The sequence below is a fragment of the Protopterus annectens genome, chromosome 2.part2 (assembly GCF_019279795.1).
Source record: "Protopterus annectens isolate FY-2018-M chromosome 2.part2, PAN1.0, whole genome shotgun sequence".
Lineage (NCBI taxonomy): Eukaryota > Metazoa > Chordata > Ceratodontiformes > Protopteridae > Protopterus > Protopterus annectens.
This window is the reverse complement of record NC_056730.1, coordinates 1,141,641,986-1,141,661,008: the sequence shown is the minus strand read 5'-3', so window position 1 is coordinate 1,141,661,008 and position 19,023 is coordinate 1,141,641,986.

Genomic DNA, 19,023 nt, shown 5'->3' with positions numbered 1-19,023 from the left:
AGTTCTCCTATCTTTGCATTCCAGGTCCTCCACACCTTTCTTTGCAATCATATGCCTCCCCTATCCTGTTTTGCAGGTTTCTGTATGCAGGCTTGTCTACTGCCTTCAATTGGCCGCCGTGTGTTGATTGGTGTTAATTGCTCATTACTACGCCAATTACCCTGCTTCAGCATTTCCTTCTTTTCTTCTCATGACCTTCCTGTTTGTACTATTGTTCGCGGCGCGTGCATCCGCTTACTGGGTTTTGAGCACAAGTTCATCCCCGTACACATGCGCTTTCAGGCACCATGTGTGCTCTCAGCTAAATGGTGCTATACCCTCCTCCCCACCCCTGTCCTTCAGTCTTTCTTGGCAACGGTAAGGCCAGATTTGCATTGCTCCAATGTGCTTACAGATATGGTGGCACACCCCTCTGCTGATGTCATGTATCACCTTTGATACACTCCTCGGTGTTATAGCACTGCACCATCAGGTACATCCTTAATCCGGCGGGATGTTTGCGATTCAGTATTACCTGCCTCATTTGCATGGCATTGACTACTAATTCATAGTTACAGCGCCAAACACTGTCGCGGGCCTCTGGCAACCCTTGCGCCTTGCTTGTGGTGTGCCATGCCTACCATTGCATATTATGGTGCAATCCTGATTTGTCTTTCATTGTGATTTTCTGCCATTTGTATATATTTCCTTTGTATTCCTGTTTGCACACACATGCCGTGCGGTTGTACTGTGCGTTACTGTGGACATGACATTAAATGTTGTTTTTTAGGTGTTGTGCATCTTTTCTTGCACCATTGGCTGTGTATTTCTCCATTAACATATGTTAACTTTGTAATACATATGTGTGGTCCGCTTCCATAACTCCGATGTTCTGTTTGGGAAAATGTAAACCGTGTTTTTTGGTTTACATTTCCATGGGCTTGCGCTATGCCTGCACCACTTCGTGAATCACTGTATGCCTTCATTAGCATGGTGCGACACTGCGCATGGGGTAATTTGCATACCTATGCCAAGGGCTGCGCAGCTCTGGCGTACGCCGGTAGTGCACGTGGGATTGGTTCGTACCTGAATCGCTCGGCGGACATATTTGGCGTTATGTCACCTACGCTACCCCTGCACCTGGCGCAAGCTTCATGAATCCAGGGGAGTATTTTTTAATCATTAGATGTCAATATTTTTATAGTCTGATACTAGGAAGATACATGAAGTAACATACCTTTTATAGGATGTTTTACTATAGTTGGTTAGAATTAATAAATGCTAATAGACTGGAAGTGGGGCGGCCACGGTGGTGCAGCGGTTAGTGTTGTTGCCTCACAGCAAGAGGTTCTTCAGTTCAATCCTCGGCTGGGGTGCCTTCTGTGCAGAGTCTGCATGTCCTCCCTATGGTCTTGTGGGTTTCCTCCGGGTGCTCCGGTTTCCTCCCACATCCCAAAGACATGCAGTAGGTGGATTGGACACTCTAAATTGGCCCTAGGTGTGAGTGTGTGCATGCGTGTGCCTTCTGTAGAAGGTTGGGTGCCAGGCTGGCAACACGACACTGTAAAAACTCCACTGCCAATCATGAGCAGACAGATGATCCGCTGTGGCGACCCCTAACAGGGAAAAAGCCAGAAGAAGAAGAATAGACTGGAAATAAGAATATACTACTAGATAAAATAACTCGTATACAATTTGGGAAAGTTCTTGTAGGAATTAAAATGAATGTATTTACGATGAATTTAGGTAGAGATAGGTAATAGGTAGTGCAGAGATATTTTTGATTAAATGATAAGGATATTATTTTGCCCCATGTCTGGAGAAGGCTGAATGCCTGTGTAAGCTGTCTGAGCTTGATTCTGAGTATCCTGAATTAGAGTGGGTAGAATTCATGCATTAGTAATTTCAAAGATATTGAATGATTGTCCATGCATTGGTGACATTCGTTATGAAGTATCCTTTCCCCTGTTGCTTATTTTGATGAGTGAAATGAGCTATTTGTTGAACAGAAACAGGGACATAACACATACCTCTGGAGTAGTATGATTTAGCTGTAGCATTATAAGTTTTTATCTTAGATTTTGCCTTGCTCCTCTTAAATTTACTATCTTCTGATTTTCCTCATAAAGATAGACCTGTTCAAGAGCATATACATTATTAAATATCTGAAATAAGTATATACAAATATTCCATATCATTAACCATAGGTTTTGAGTATTTATGTACTTTCTATTCCAAAAAATGAGAAAGTGTTCTTCTTAGGGGCCGTCTACCATAACATTTAGGCTGGACCAGCAGAGTGGAGAGCTATTATATGTGTGTATGTGCCCATGTAATGTAAATTGAATGTGCTGAAGTATGTCAGATAAGTTTCATGGTATTCCTGAAATCCAGTATTGAGAGACTGAAGAGTGACCTGGAATACATACTGTTAGCAAACTGCTTTTAGAAGTATAAGTTAATGATTGCTAGATATGATATTGAATGTCAATTTCACACAAAAGAGGGAAAGTAGGTAGATAAATGTAGATTTCACACAAAAACAGGAAAGTAGGTAGACTGGATAAAAAGAAGTGAGTGTAGTGATGGCATGGAATATTTTTCAATGGTATAGTGTCTTGGGGCAATAAATCAGGCATGCTTTGATCTGTATGATGACTGAAGGTTTTGAAGGAGGTTGGTGAAAAATAATGATTGTATACCAATTGTTGACAGAGGAGACTTGAAGAAAGATGATTATAAGAAAAGATGCCCTTGTGACTGAACATTTCGTATAGTATGGAGGGTAAACTAACTGTAATTGCACAACAGTTGTACATTTTATTAGGTGCCACAAGTTCATGGATTGTTAAATTGCAAGGTGGTAATTTACAAAAATATAATTTTTTTTGCTTATGTTTATTACTGTAATAGATATGGATCATAGCATGGGTTTTCTGTATACGTGTTTTTATGGTGTTATCCCCTTTATCACAGCAGTGGTAAATGAGTGCTGTCTCTCAGCATGTATTTGTTAAGAGTGCACTCTCGCCAAAGATGTATAGACATATCTCTGTCTTTCTCTATCTATCTATATATATATATATATATATATATATATATATATATATATATATATATATATATATATATATATATATATGGTTCTAGGTTATAACACCGACAGCACACAACATCGACAACGACATCACCGACACCACATCATCGACAGTTCACAAACACGATACCGCACACACTCAACACATCATCACAACAACCAATCAATAAAACAAATTCCCTGACCAAAAACCACACACACAACACAAGCACACCTAAATCCTAACAAACAAACATTAAACCTTACATACACAACTATCCACAACCCTAACCGAAACCCTAACCCTAAGGTCCGTCACTATCGCACACTAACCTAACCTGCGCCCTAACCCTAACTCACTTAACCCGCCCCTAACCCAAAACAATTCACTACTGCACCCTTACCTAACCCGCGCCTTAACCCTAACTCACTTAACCCGCCCCTAACCCAAAACATTCACTACTGCACCCTTACCTAACTCGCGCCCTAACCCTAACTCACTTAACCCACCCCTACCCCTACAGACCGTCAACATCGCACACTTACCTTACTCGCACCCTAATGTCCGTCACTACTGCATACTTACACATCCTTTCCCCATCTCGGTGTTCTCCGCGTCGGTGTTTTCATCCGTCGATCTTCTGGCGTCGGTGATTTCACTGTCGGTCTTCACATCTGTCGACGTTGTAACCTAGACCCATATATATATATATATATATATATATATACACATAGAGAAAGAGAGAGCGTGATACAAACCAAGAATATATATTAGAGTTTGGGCACACATGGAGATCTGTATGAGTGTGGCATTTGTTTTAAATAGCAATTGCTTGTTGCTGTGTCAGAAAGACGCTTGGTTCATATGTGTATATTTGTGTGTCAATGAGTATGTCCGCATGTGTAATTTCAGGTTTGTGGGGTAAGTTTTGTGCAGGAAAGGTCTGTAGTGACTGATCCAAAGCATGCAGAGTGTATGCAGGTATCTTTGTGTGAGCAAGTGTTCAACATGTAGCAATTTGTATGTGTAAGGTAGTTTGCAATGTATGTGGCTCATACCTCTCATCTGTCCAGATTTTCACAGAATGTCCAAATTTTTGCCTCATACATTTAGTCTGTTCCTCATAAAATTTTGGTTTTCTGGCAAATTATTGGCAAATTATTGAGGACTAAAGTCAGAAAATATTAACATACATTTGAATTTCAGACTTCATAGCCATAAAAAATGTATGCTAATATAAATCCTGTTATTCTATCAACTTTCTAAGCTGTAGAAGCAATATTTAAAAATTGTGCTATTTTTGGGCCTTTCCTCCATTATATATGGCTTTGAGCAGATGTCTACTTTAAGAGGTTGATAGGTATAATGTGGCTAGATACTTGATGTGTGTATGTGCGTGTGTGCGCGTGTGTGTGTGTGTGTGTGTGTGTGTGTGTGTGTGTGTGTGTGTGTGTGTGCGCGCGCGTATGACAGTTCTCAGCTATTTCAATAATTTAATGGTTTGAACAGCTGGAACAGAAATGTGGAAAGGTCTGTAGTGAAACTGATACATATTTCAGTGGATCAAGGGAGCAGATTTCAGCTGATTCAGTAGCTTAATATTTAGAGTTGTTTGAAATGTAGTTTAGCAAATCAGGGTTCAAGTCCTAGTTAAAACACGCACTTCTTTAGTGCTGTGGTCATAGGCCTTGATCACAGCTGGTGCTTCCAAAAGCCTTGAATTTATTTAAAAGTGTGAGTCTTGATTCAGGGAATTTATTCATTTACTATGACCACCCCACACCCTTTTTATCTGACTAACTGTATATTGTGCTGGTGTGAAGCAGGTGATCCCGTAGTTAAATCTGTATCAGCTGCAAAGTGAGCCTCAGCCATGGATAACAAACCTTTGGGAGATCATAACACTTTCTTAGCAAAAATCAAAAAAAGGTAAAAAGCAAATAATGAATATATAATGCATAATTGCACTTCAGTAGAACTATGTAAGGAGCATATGTGCATACACAGAATAATAAAATTCCAGTAGTTTTGTCACTACATCAGAAAAAATAAAAAGAACAACAAACAGTTTCAGCAATGTCTTGCACTCAGAGGATGTGAACTTCATTCATTATTCATCTGTTTAACTTTTCCTCGTCTCTTCTTGTCATAATATTTCTTTCTCTCGCTCTCTTTTTTTCTCTCTCTCCCTTTTTTGAAAGTACTCTGATTCAGTAAGACATATGACCACAGTGTACAAAGCATGATATGTCTGACCATGGCTTGGTAGGAAAGCTAGAAACAGGGAGTAAAGCCATTGGCAAATGCATTTGTTATGAGCACATCCCCAGCCTTAATATCACATGGTACATGTGCATTACTATAAACACTAGGTGATACAGGTATGAAAATCAAAGAGACTTCAGGGAACAGGGGTTATTTTTTTTTTATAATGCAAGGATGTCCACATTATGTGTATGGATATGAACATTTTGGGCAACTGAGTTTTATCTAAGCATGCCCTAGAGTGAAATAATGTTTCTGTAATGTGCAAGTAACCATGTAACTATGTAACTTTCTTTCAAGCAAAGTATATGTTAAGAATTCTACATAGCAAAACAGCCACTCACTTAAGGCATGTGAAAACCAGCTTTAGCTTTATTGTTCTCTTAAGGCCTGTTTCCAACAATGTTTTCTGCCTTGAGCTATTTTAATGATTAAATAGAGCCCCTGGGTTAAGTCCACTGAAAAAGTACACAAAGATAAGAACAAGAAGCCTTGCTGCAGTGCTATAAGATTCATACAGCTTGTACTTATACTAACAGGCTTGACTTTTATTTTAGAAATGTTTACATTTGCAACTGCAAAATCAGTGGAATTTAAGTATTTGCATTTTGAACTTGCCAGCTAGAACCTGAAGACGTACACATAAACTCAAAAGGTTTATACATTGCTTGATTATTTGTTAACTAAGCGGTTGGGCTGATCAAAAGAACCCTTTCAATCATGATTTAATTATACAAACTACAGACGTAGATAAAATATGTGAACGAATAGATTAAATGCAAAGTAATGTACCTTTCATAATTTTTTTTAATTCTTAAAATAATTTGGTGACGACTCTAGTTTCAAGATATTTTTCACTTAAGAGATACCAGGCTATTAATATGCTTAGGGAGGAATTACTAAAGCAGTTTATGGCTAAATCTAGTTTAAGATATTGGATCAGATACCAGTTAACTTGGCTCTGGCAAGGACGTCAGCAAGCATATGCTATGTGCACTGTAGTGTACATGTAGTCAGATAGGGTATAGCAAACACAGTTTTATATATATATATATATATATATATATATATATATATATATATATATATATATATATATATATATTTATATATATATATATATATATATATATATATATATATATATATTTATATATATATATATATATTTATTTATATATATATATGGATCCCTATCCTATGATAGAATCCTCAATTTGACTGAATGCATTTGATTGAAACCATAAGACTGAAATTTCAAAAGACTGAAAAGTCACTTGACTGAAACCCATAATACTGAATTTCAACATATTAAATTGTAAATTGGACCATATAAAACTAGACTCGGTAGGGGGCTATGCCCCCCACACCCCCAATGTGGGGGATGTGCCCCCACCCCAACTATATATACTAACTCTAGTATTGCACTACAGTGGGGAAAATGGTATATACCTTTCATTCACTTTACAGTAGTCTACATGCTGTCACTATTATGCCCTTTTCCCCACTGTAGTGAAATCCTGGAGTTAGTATATATAGTTAGGGGTGTGTGGGGGGCACAGCCCCCCACTTTGGTTAGTGTGTGGGGCATAGTCCCCCACCTAGTCTGGTTTTATATGGTCCAGTTTACAATTTAGTATGTTGAGATTAAGTATTATGGATTTCAGTCTTATGGATTTAAGTCAAGTGACCTTTCAATCTTTTGAAATTTTTTTGAAATTTCAGTCTTATGGTCTCAGTCAAATGAGTTTCAGTCAAATGAGGTTTCTATCATATGATAGGGATCCATTACTGAAAGCTCAAATCACTGAAAACTCATTTCACTGAATCACATTTCACTGAATGTAAGTACTGTTGGGAAAATAAAATGTATATGCCCTTTTCCCCACTGTAGTGTGATCCTGGAGCCATTCATAGGTTCATAGGTTCATAGGTTCATAGGTTGGTACTAGGCTATCAGCCCTAGGGCCTATACAAGCCTAGCCATAACAATTCCCTGGCTATTTCTTTCCACATTATTTACTTTCCTGGACCCCTGTCTAGCAGGGCGACTGACATGATCCCTGGGGTGAATTTCCTGAAAGTGAAATGTGATTCAGTGAAATGAGTTTTCAGTGATTTTTTGAGGGTGGAGTGAAATTCAGTGAAATGAGTTTTTAGTGAATGAAAGTAAACCCATATATATATATATATATATATATATATATATATATATATATATATATATATATTTAAATTGCCTTCTTAATTCTGTACTCACCACATAGGACTGCCATCCCAATTACTCATCTTTACAATTATGAGAAGTACTAAATGGCTGAGGCACCCATCTGTAACCAAAAAAAGTAATTAGCAGTTATTTTATTTCTTAAAGGAAAACTCCACCAAAATGTTAATATGTCCTTTCCTAAAAGCAATTTTCCTCTTCTGTAATCCAATACTAAACCACTCACATAAAAAAATAATTTAATAATTATTCCCTTTGTTTTATGTCTGAACTTATTTCTGTTTGCCTTTTTTTCTGCATTTGTCTCATCATCTCTTACATCATGAAGGCTACTAGGAATGGCAGAGTAATTAGGTTAGGTCACTTATTCCAGCTACAGAACCATTAAAAAAACAATGGCTTTTAAACAATGGAATTTAAATGTGCTTTCTCAGTCACAGATTTAAGCCTGTAAGTTTAGTTTTCAGATGCAAATAAATAAGAAAACACAATTCACGCTTAAAAAAAATATATATATAGATCATGTTTAACCATTTTTGTACATACTTGTAGTCTTTCTCTTTCTTTTGTCATGACTAGATGACTTCCTGCTCTACAAACCTAATTTACTGGATATTTTCTTCTTTCATTTTACTGCTCTTTCCTGCTCGGAAATATTGGCTCTCCACATATTAACAAAAGCAGTACTTCCTGTCTTTGCATCGTCACCATAGCTCTCAACCTCTTAGAGTAAGAAATCTGGACAAAGCCATAAATAATGTGGGGGGGGGGGTGGAGACAAAGGCTGAAAAATAGGGACGATTTTTAAATAGTGCTCTTATGAACTTAGAAAGTTGATAGAATAACAGTTTTTGAATTAATATGAATTTTCTGCTGGGTAAGAAGTCTTAAACTCAAATGTCTATTATTATTTTCTGACTTTGATCCTCAATGATTTGTCAATGAGTTTATGAGAAATAGACCAAAATATGAGGCATAGATATGGATATTCTGCAAAAACTAGGGCAGTTGAAAGGTATGATCATCGTACTTCTCAGTTTATGAACTTGTATGCTATATTTCATTCCTCTGTTTTTTTTTTTGTTTAGTTTTTTTGTAGTTACGTAAATATTGTGTTAATGCTGCACACAGGCTGATTGCATTATGTCCATTAATTAATGAAACAAGTTTTGCCTTAGCATGCATTTTCTATGAAAAAAAAAAATAAACTGCAAATTATGAAATGCAAATATCTAGCATTAGCATCTGATTGAATTCTTCAGTGATTTACTAGAAAATGTGAAGTTTTATGTGGGATGGACAAGGTAAAAATATGAGGCAAAATCAGGGGTGTTCAGCAAAAATCACAGGCAGATGAAAACTAAGATTCAAGGGCATTAGGAAAAATCTGAGACAATTAAGACTTACAGACTTTGTACTGCACATGACGTGCTTATGTAACAGTGAAACAGAAGCAGCCTTCACATTTGTTTTCACATAAAATGAATGCAAAGTACATAGGGGGAGGTGAAGACTGGCTGAACCAGTAATATGTAACTAACCTTAACATTAAAAATTTGTGAAAAAAGTAAAGTATAACTACCCCAATCTGAAAATCCTCTTTTTGCATCCATTTTTCCATCTTGTTTACTAGACAATGGATTCTGCTGACCCTCATGTGATGTCAATCCATTAGCAAAGAAGCAGAGCTTCCTGCAGAGTCATTGGTGAGTGTTGAGCATGTTATGGCCAGAGAAGGGATTTTTTGCAGATATCTTCCTTAAAAAGAAAAGTGTGAATTCTAACTTAAATGACAGAAAGACAACCAAGGAAAGTGACTACTGAGGAAATGCATTTTGAGAACAAATAGATTACTTTGGCTTTGTCAGTTAGCATATGAGCTTCAAACTAATTACAAATTAGTCATCTTTCTCTTTAATCAAACTCTGAGTACCACAAACAAAGAAAAAGTTTTAATCTTACTCTTCTAATTTTCTGTCAGTATTTGATCTTGCATTTTTGTAAACTATTTTCCATTAAATTTCATGTTTTTGCTGGTGTCTTGTTACAGCATTTTGCATTGCACAGTGTTTTGTTGAGATAAGTCATTCAGTTTGGCATAGATTAACATCATAGACGTTAATACCAGTTATAATATTAAAAGCTGTGATTGCAACACAAGCCAGCATAGCCCAAGTAGCACTTATTAATAATAGGAATCAAATTCCTCATACTTGAACAATGAGCTACAATTTTTACTTTGAAAAAAAAAATTAACTGTACTACATTTTCCAGCTTGTCATTCAAACATTGCTTAAAATTCTCTATCAGAGATGGCCACTGGCAAAAAAACAAAGGAACCAAAGTAATGAAAAATATAGATTGATTCTGATAGTCAAAAATAGGTAGTCTTTTATAAGCTGATGAGAGATTGAACCACAGTAAATTATCCTGTCATCATATGGATTTCTCTCTGTCCCTCTAAAATGATATCAGAAGGGTGAAAGCCTTGACTGTAAAATAAAATCATGTTACCCATTGCAGCCCCCTTTCAAGTCGTTTTATGGTATAACAAATTATAAAATGATGATAACCACTTACATTTGATACAGAGACATTAGTAATACAGAAAAGTTCAAGACATGTAAAGCATGTTTTTTTCTACTTCTGCATGAGGTTCTCCTTAAACAAAATCATTGAGTGTTTTTTGCTTGGGGGGTGGTATAATATCTTACCAGTGTCAATGACATTTGTGCTTTTGATTTAGAATAGGGGAAGCAGCCAGAAAATTGTAAGGCAACATTACTGAGCTGAAAAGTAGAGGGATCTATTATATGGGGGAGGGGCAATATTTTTTGATTGCAGGTGTGTTGGTAGGCGGCTTTTGTTTCCCATTAAATACAGCAGGCCCCCTTTCTTGTTTGCATGTTTAACAGTTGTATATCGGTTTACAGAACTGTGCTGACATAGAGTTGCTTGGTAGTTTGATTTATTTTTATTCCCCTTGCTTTTTTTTTTCTTTCTGAACCACCACTCTTCCTTATTATGTGCTGAAATACAACTAATGAGACCAGTACAGACATCACAGGTACTAGGCTAGTTTTTTGGTAATGGTTGTTTAGTTTTCTTCAGCACGCATTAACTATTCTGTGGTAATTTTTGGCTGCATACATCTAACTACTGCACAAAGTTTATCTGTACATCTGTCATTTTAATACATATAATTATTATTTTCTATATTTTAATATATGTCTGCTTTTTCATTAAAGCCTATAGCACTTTTGTATACTTTCAGTCAGCACCTGTGGTTCCTTATCATATCCAGACATATTTTGGGGCTGACTTCCTTAACCAAGGGCATTACCAATTAATAATATGCAGTATTTGAAAGGGCAAGATGTAAATAATAAAATTGTACTAAGATTGTTAATCAACGAAGCCCTGCAGTAGAGAAATGAATCACTGTTTTTCACTTACTGATCATATCTGCATTCATATTTTCATAGCTCAGAGACCTACATGCTATTGAGGGATACAATGCCATGGTATGAGACAGGAAAGGTATATTGTTAATGTCTTCATCTTTACTATACTGGATAAATTTCTACTTGTTTTCTACTAATTATAAAGATATGCAACACTTCCATACATACATTTAGCATCTCCATACATACATTTAGCAGTTCCATACATACATGTAACCCCTTCATACATACATGTAACACTTTCATACATGCATGTAACACCTCCATACATACATGTAGCACTTCCATACATATGTGTATTACTTCCATACATATTTGTAACAAATACTTCTATACACACTTCCACGCATACATGTAATACCTCCATGCATACATGCAACACTTCCATACATACATGTAACACTTGTATACATATATGTGTCATTTCCATACATGCATGTAACAAATACTTCCATACATGCAAGTAACACCTCCATGCATATGTGCAACACTTCCATACATACATGTAACACTTGTATACATATATGTGTCACTTCCATACATGCATGTAACAAATACTTCCATACATGCAAGTAACACCTCCATGCATACATGTAACACTTCCATACATATATACTTAATATTTATAAAATCAAGTGACTTGGAAATTAATGCATGGCATCAGGTGAAACCTTAGATTATGTTTAAGATTACTGCTACTGATATGTATACTCTTAAGTTGCACATCTTGTGAGATAGTACATATATTTTAATTGTACAGAAAAGCACATTTTTCACATTTCTGTAAATCTCAATAAGCAAGCATTAAGAGGTGAATTTCTTACTGCCGTGTCTAGCTAACAGTGCTCTGAAAATATAGGTCTAGGATGTACAGTTTCCAAGATATGATAATTTGTGAAACATTTGAGAAAAATGTCAGACTACATCTGTGTTCATTATAATGCACTACTGAGTCAAAGACTGTGAGTGTACTACTTATTGTCACGGCAAAGGTCTTTTACTGATAAGATTACTCTTTTAACATTTTAATAGCTTTCAATGTTCGCTAAATATTTACATTTGTTTGTCGTATGCTTTTTAAGTTGATTTGTTTGAAAAATGTTCTTGAATTTAAGAATACATGTGGTCTGCTAATAGTGTGACATTCCACAGCATATAGGTATTAGTGAGTAATGTGGAAGCTGTTGGTTTGGATACTCATGAGGCAAAATGAGATAGAGACAAAGGGAGAAAGCATGAGAAAAAATGATTCTATCCTTTACATAAGATAATGTGAAGGTAAGTACATATAAAAGTACTAAGGATACGTTTGCAGAATGCGCTTGTTTCCCATATTCCCTGTAACTAACCTACTGGAAAGCACTAGAAAGCCTTAAACTGATACAAGCCTTCTAGCTTAAAAGAGAGACTTTGGAGTGATTGAGTATCAGTTTTCTGTATTTTCTTGCTGTACTTAACTGTTTTCTGCCTAAACACTGATTTTTCCAGCACTTATTGTAATTTAAAAGCTTGTTTTTTTCACATATTGTACTTATTTGACTGCCTGCACTTTTAAAAAGTAGTTTTATGTTTAAATAAATTGTTTAACTGTTGTAGGCTACACACTAAAGTGTGATAGCTTTTTCTGATCACTTGTAGTCATTTAAAGCTGTTTTAAGTGTACTTTTTACTGCTTTTGCCTTATCTTTTAAAAAAAAAATGTCTTGTTTCCTGCCTTTCTAAGCTAGTATAGTCCAGTTTTCAGGCTAGTGCTGAATTCAAGACTGTCTTACAAGTTTCTGAGTTGCCCATACCTTACTTGGATAGAGGGAAGTTTCTCTGTTCACCTGTGAGAGAGGGGAACTTTGAGCAGCCATCTGTCCTTGGAGAAGTGGTTCCAGCCCAGAAGTTAGTAGTTTAAAAACCGCGTTTGCACAGTTTTGCGCACCGGGCAGCACTGGTTAGCTAGGGTTAAATTATTCCCGGCTCCATTAAGTCTTCTCTTTAGTTTTTCATTTGAAACTAGTCTAACTCTCAACCTAAGCACTCAAAAAGCATCCTACAATTCAGCACTTGCTCAGACCTAATAGCAAGCACTAATATACCCCGACACTTGACTGCCCAGCAGGGCAAGGCTCTTTATCCACCCATCACCAACCAAGCGACTAAGCAGCTCACCCTACTATTCAGGCATGACCAAAGGGAAACTTCAGGTGAATCTGGGTATCCTGAGGCAATGTTACAACTTCCTCATGTACACAGACAGCCCTCTCCTCCTACCACAAAACACTAACATATATGAGAGATGCAATTATACAGCCACACTGGAGGCTAACGTCTCTCCACCCATGACTGGAACAGACAGTCATGAGGAGAAGGTTAACACTTGCACCACACCTCCAGCCTCACATAGACCTACTAAACCAGCACTGGCAAAAAATACACATAAATACACAAAATCATACTCGGAGGCTCTGAATAAAAACCTGCAAAAGCATCAGAGAGCTCCAAAGCAGACACCCACAAAACCTGCACCTCCTGTCACAAACCAGACAACACATAAAACACAAAATCAATGTGCCACGCAATCACAGCCCTTAAGGCAAAATAACATACCTAACACACTAGTAATAGGTGACTCAATAGTCAGGCACACTGACACCCCACTCACTAGGCTGGACAAGGAGAAGGTTACTGTTAGCTGCCTATCAGAAGCCAGAATCCGCCACATAACACAAGTACTCAGGTCACTCCAGAACAAGTACAAATGTGACTCTGTCATTGTTCATGTTGGTGTGAATGACCTGAAATGTACCTCCCTGGACTACATGAAAAGAGACATGGAAGAGCTCTCTGATCATGTAGCCCAGACGAGTATGACCCTGACCCTGAGTAGCATCCTGCCCTCACCAAGAATGATACCTCAATATAAAGAAAATATGATCAATTTCAACAGTTGGCTAAGATTCTGGTGTCATGCAAAGGGGATCCAGTGTCTGTCAGCCTGGGATGACATGCTCGACAAGCCACGTTGCTTTGCAAGAGACGGCTTGCACCTGTCACCCCTTGGCTTTTGAATACTGGCCAAGGCTCTTGCTGCCCCCATAGTGCCTTTTTTAGGCAAGGCTCAAAATTCAAACCCACCACCATAAACAGCGCAAGTAAAAAAATGAGGGTTATGCTACTCAACGCCAGGAGTTTAAATCTCAAAATGCATATGCTTGAAGTACTCCTAAGTATGGAGAACGTCGACATCTGTGCAGTAACTGAAACCTGGTTCAGGGCTCCAGACAGCACTCCAGCACTACTGGGCTACAACTCATACCACACATTTCGGCCACAGAACACGGACCGAAACACAAAAGGAGGGAGTGTTTCTATATTCATCAAGGATACTCACACTTCCCGGTTAGTGGCGCAGCATGATACCTCTGAGATCATCCGTGTGCAACTAACATCGGGCAAATCTGCAATGCAAATTGTGGCCTGCTACAGATCACCCTCCATGACACAGGACCGCCACTCCGCCTTTCTGGAGACATTGAAAACATGAAGGTCCTACCAAACACACTGATATTGGGCAGTTTCAATTACCCTACTATTAACTGGGAAAACTACTTGAGTACAAACTCCGAGGCTCAGTGCTTCCTGGAATTTATCAACTCAAATGCCCTGGATCAGCTGGTAAACTCCCCTACCAGTGGCCATAACATATTGGACCTGGACATCACCAACATGGGCGACAGGTGTTTCGTAGTGGAGGTCAACCTGTCACTGGTTAGATCAGACCATAAACTAATCACCCTGGATGTCCACACCCCACCACCACCCCCAACCAAGGAAACCACAGTGAAAAACTTTTCTAAAGCAAACCACCTTACTTAAGGCAGAGGTGGTAAGTTTCACAGCCCCCAAGTTAAAGGATAACACTGCCCAAGATGCAGAATCCTTTACAATTGCACTCTATGAGCACCTACAAGGATGCATGGATCGTGCCATCCCTAGCAAGACCAAGACTCACTCCCCTAAGAGAAAGAAACCAGTCTGGTGGACCCTTGCCATAAACAGGCTATACAGTAGAAGGAGGAAACTAATTCAGAAAAAAAAAGCAAATCCCAAGAAGGAAAGACATCCCTGATCAGTATCAGTAAGAAACTAAGGTCCCTCATAAAATCATCCAAGGCTAACTTCAAAAGAAAAATAGCCAAGGATTCAAAAGATAACCACAAAGCCTTTTTTAGCTATGCCAAGAATCTAAGTGGCAACTCGCAGATATGCTCTGAGTTAGTGCAAAATAGCACAAAATATACTGAACCTACTGTTATTGCCAACATCATGGCAGATAGATTCAGTGCAAACATCACCTCCCTCTCACCTTCAAAAGGGCCCACAACAATACTGGAAAAGTGTAGTGTCCTGGAAATCACAGAAGCACAGGTGAAAACAGCCCTTTCAAAAGCCAAAAACACAGCATCAATGGGGCCAGATGGTGTCCCAGGCTGCGTCTTGCATGAACTACAGAACAAACTAACCCCCCCACCTAAACACGCTGTTCAGACTCAGCCCCTCCACAGGCTACGTGCCCATAGAATGGCGCACAGCAATGGTTATTCCACTACATAAAGGAGGGGCTACAACTGACCCTGGTAACTATCGCCCCATAAAACTGACTAGCCTGGTCTGCACGGCTATGGAGCGCATCATCATGGAACTCATTAACAAAGACATTGGGAACCTCCAAACACTTGACCTGACCCAGTTCGGCTTTGTTAAGGGCAGATCATGCCTACTAAACCTGGTTGACTTCTTCGAGACAGTCACCAAGGCCATAGACGAGGGAAAGGTGATTCACACCGCCTACCTTGATCTCGTCAAGGTGTTCGACACCATTTCTCATTCGGGTATTATAGAAAAACTCACCAGCCTGAACATAAACCCCTACATCACAAGATGGGTTGCCAAATGGCTTACAGATAGAACTCACATGGTAAGAATACTCCGACTCTAAACCAGTCACAAGTGGTGTCCCGCAAGGCTCGGTTCTGGGACCCCTACTGTTCAGCATATATTTCTCAGAAGTACAGGAAAACACAGGAGGACTATGGCTAACCAAGTTCGCTGATGACTGCAAACTGGGAGCCATAACTGACTCTCCGTCTGACACGGACATCCTTCAAAAAGGCCTTACTGAGACAGACACCTGATGTCAAAGTCATGGCCTCAAGCTAACTGCCAAAAATGCATAGTCATCCTGTTTGAGAAAAACAAAACACCCACGAATTACCACATAGGCGGCAGCCCCCTTAATACAGAAGAGGTAATAACAGATCTGGGGACCCAGGTAGATAGTAATCTCTCCTTTGACAATCATATTGACAAAGTAGTTAGGAAATCCTTCTATGTGGCCCATCTAATTACTAAGGGGTTCACATCTAGAAATAAAGAGGTTATAGTGCCCCTCTACTCGTCACTCATCAAACCCATCACAGAGTACAATGCCCCATTTGGGATGTACCTCACAAGATACTTCCAACAGCTAGAAAGACCACAAAAGCACCTCAACAAGAGAATTACTGGCCTCAAACATATGTCCTATGCAGCCCAACTGACAAAACTCCAACTGTACTCAGTGGCATATCGCTTACTCAGAGGTGATCTCTGCCTGACTTACAAAGCCATGTCCAACTCAGAATTGATGGACATGCTCCACCTAAAGAAATCCAAGTCACTGTGAGCCATGAGCTCTAGTGAGCTAAAGCTCACCACAACAATAAATAGAATGTGCTGGAGGGTTAGATTCCTGTCACAGAGACTCCCCATACTTTGGAAAAAAATTCCTAACTAAATTAGGAAGAGCCCCTCACTAACATTCTTTAAGAGAAGCCTTGTCGAGTGGATGGGTAACAGAAAATACACCCCTGGGATCACTTCATTGGCTCTGCTTGACAGAGACTCAGTAAATTAATCAATGGGGCAGCGAACTCTGACACACTCTGGCTAGGCTTAAAAATGCCCTCGGGCAGATAGCCTAGTACCTACCTATGAACCTATGAATGTCCCTGATTTTGTTACATATTTTTGGTATTTCCTAAAAAGAATATGTAGTTTTCTGGCAAATCTTTGAAGACAACACTCCCTAAATAATGGCACACATTTGAGTTTCAAACTTCATATGCTATGGGAAATTAATACTAATGTAGGTTCTGTTATTCTGAAAACTTAAGAGCAATATTTCAAATCTATCCCTTACTTGGCCCTTTGTTCCTCTTTATTTATTTATGTACTGTTTGTTTGCTTGTTTGTTTGTTTGTTTGCCCATGCTTGTTGAGTTAAAAGTTGACTGGTACTGAAGGTTACATTGCTTTAAGTAAAGAGGCTAAAAGCTAAGGATGGGAGATTTGAAACCTGTCCAAATAACCATATCATAAATTGTAAAAAAATAGATGGGATAGAGATTATAAATGCATTTATGAAAAAATGGTAAATAAAGGTGTCTTAAATATACAACTTTGGTGCACAGCAAGGATAAAGATATCTACTGAATAAAATAAGTTATCTAGTTTGACACAGGAGAATTGTTCTGGTAATTCTTTAGCAATCATGACATTTTGTCTAAAAATTAGAGGAACTGTATGGAGAAAACTAGTAAAACATAAAATTAACATCATTCTGTTCCAGAAAGTATATAGTATGGGGGAAATTACTAATGCAAAATTCTGTTTCACTTACTGGTGATGGTTGTTTAGGAAACAAATCATCAACTGTAGTGGTCAGAAGTACAATCTAAAGATAAAAAGCTGAAATAATGTCTGTTTAATCAGTAGTTGTACTCTGAGCTGGATATGGAAGTAAATGCAAAAATGTAAGAAGAAAGAATTGGTTATTATATATGGTTTATGAGCTAGTGATTTTTATAGTTTACAACAGAGGAATGGTTTGCTATTTCTATAAACACCTTGTAACTCATCAGCTATATCATGAAACTGGCTGTGTATTCCCAAGGCATGAAATCATATCAACTCGTTATGGGAGGTGTAGAATGGAAGGACATCTGCTGCATTCTGACACATAGGATTGTTAGTAGTAAAGTAAGAGCAAATTAAGGAAGAGACTTATCCAGTCCATAACCAGTACACCATGGATGTATTTGCAGTATAGGGATTCCATGTGAACTGGACTATGTCAAGTCAGAAGGGGAAAGAACCAAGACAGATTTATTTTGGAACCATTAGGGAGTGAATAGAAGTGACTGTAGCATACATTGACCTCTGTAACAGATACTGTGAAGAAAGGTAAGCTTCCTTACGCCTGGAAAGAGTAGAGGTGTTAGTGATTCTTAGTTGGCAATTGTAAAATATCATAGTACCCAGGTAGAGTCCCACTGTTTTCAGGAGTATTTACAGGATAGCTTCAAATTAAGTCTTCCAATGAATCCGGATGCTACTCTTGGAAAAGCCCAAGAAGTGATTCATAGCAGAAATGTAAATGGCATTCATTCTCAAGGAATGAATGGCTAACATAAACGGAATGAGGAAGATATTGTATGCATTAGCTGTTATGCTAGAATTATGGTGTGATTGTGTTTTAGAGTGGAAAGGTGCCTGCTTGTTATGAATGATTTAGGTCACTGCATTCCTGCTTTGAGTAGTAAGGACATTTTTGCTGCAGATGATTTAGGCTGGCCTACAGTCAGACTAAAATTAGGCTGCTTTATTTTAATGTTTTGTCTATAGGTGAGATGTACGGCACTTGGTGTCTAGTAAAAGTGTGGACCTCTGTTACACTGGCTACCTTGATGAGGTACAGAGTCTTCTCTCAGAGTATTGCTGAACCTAAATGCTGGGGAAAATTGAATGTAGATAGCTGTAGGCCTATGATGCCATTTTGGGAAGGGATAGGGCAGTACTGATAATAGGGACAAGGTAGTATAGGTGATGGGGCAGCAGTATTAGACCCTAGAGTACAAACTGAAGAAAACATGGCTGCACCCCTGGGCTCAGAAAGTTTGTGAAAGGAAGTAGGTGGGAAGTCT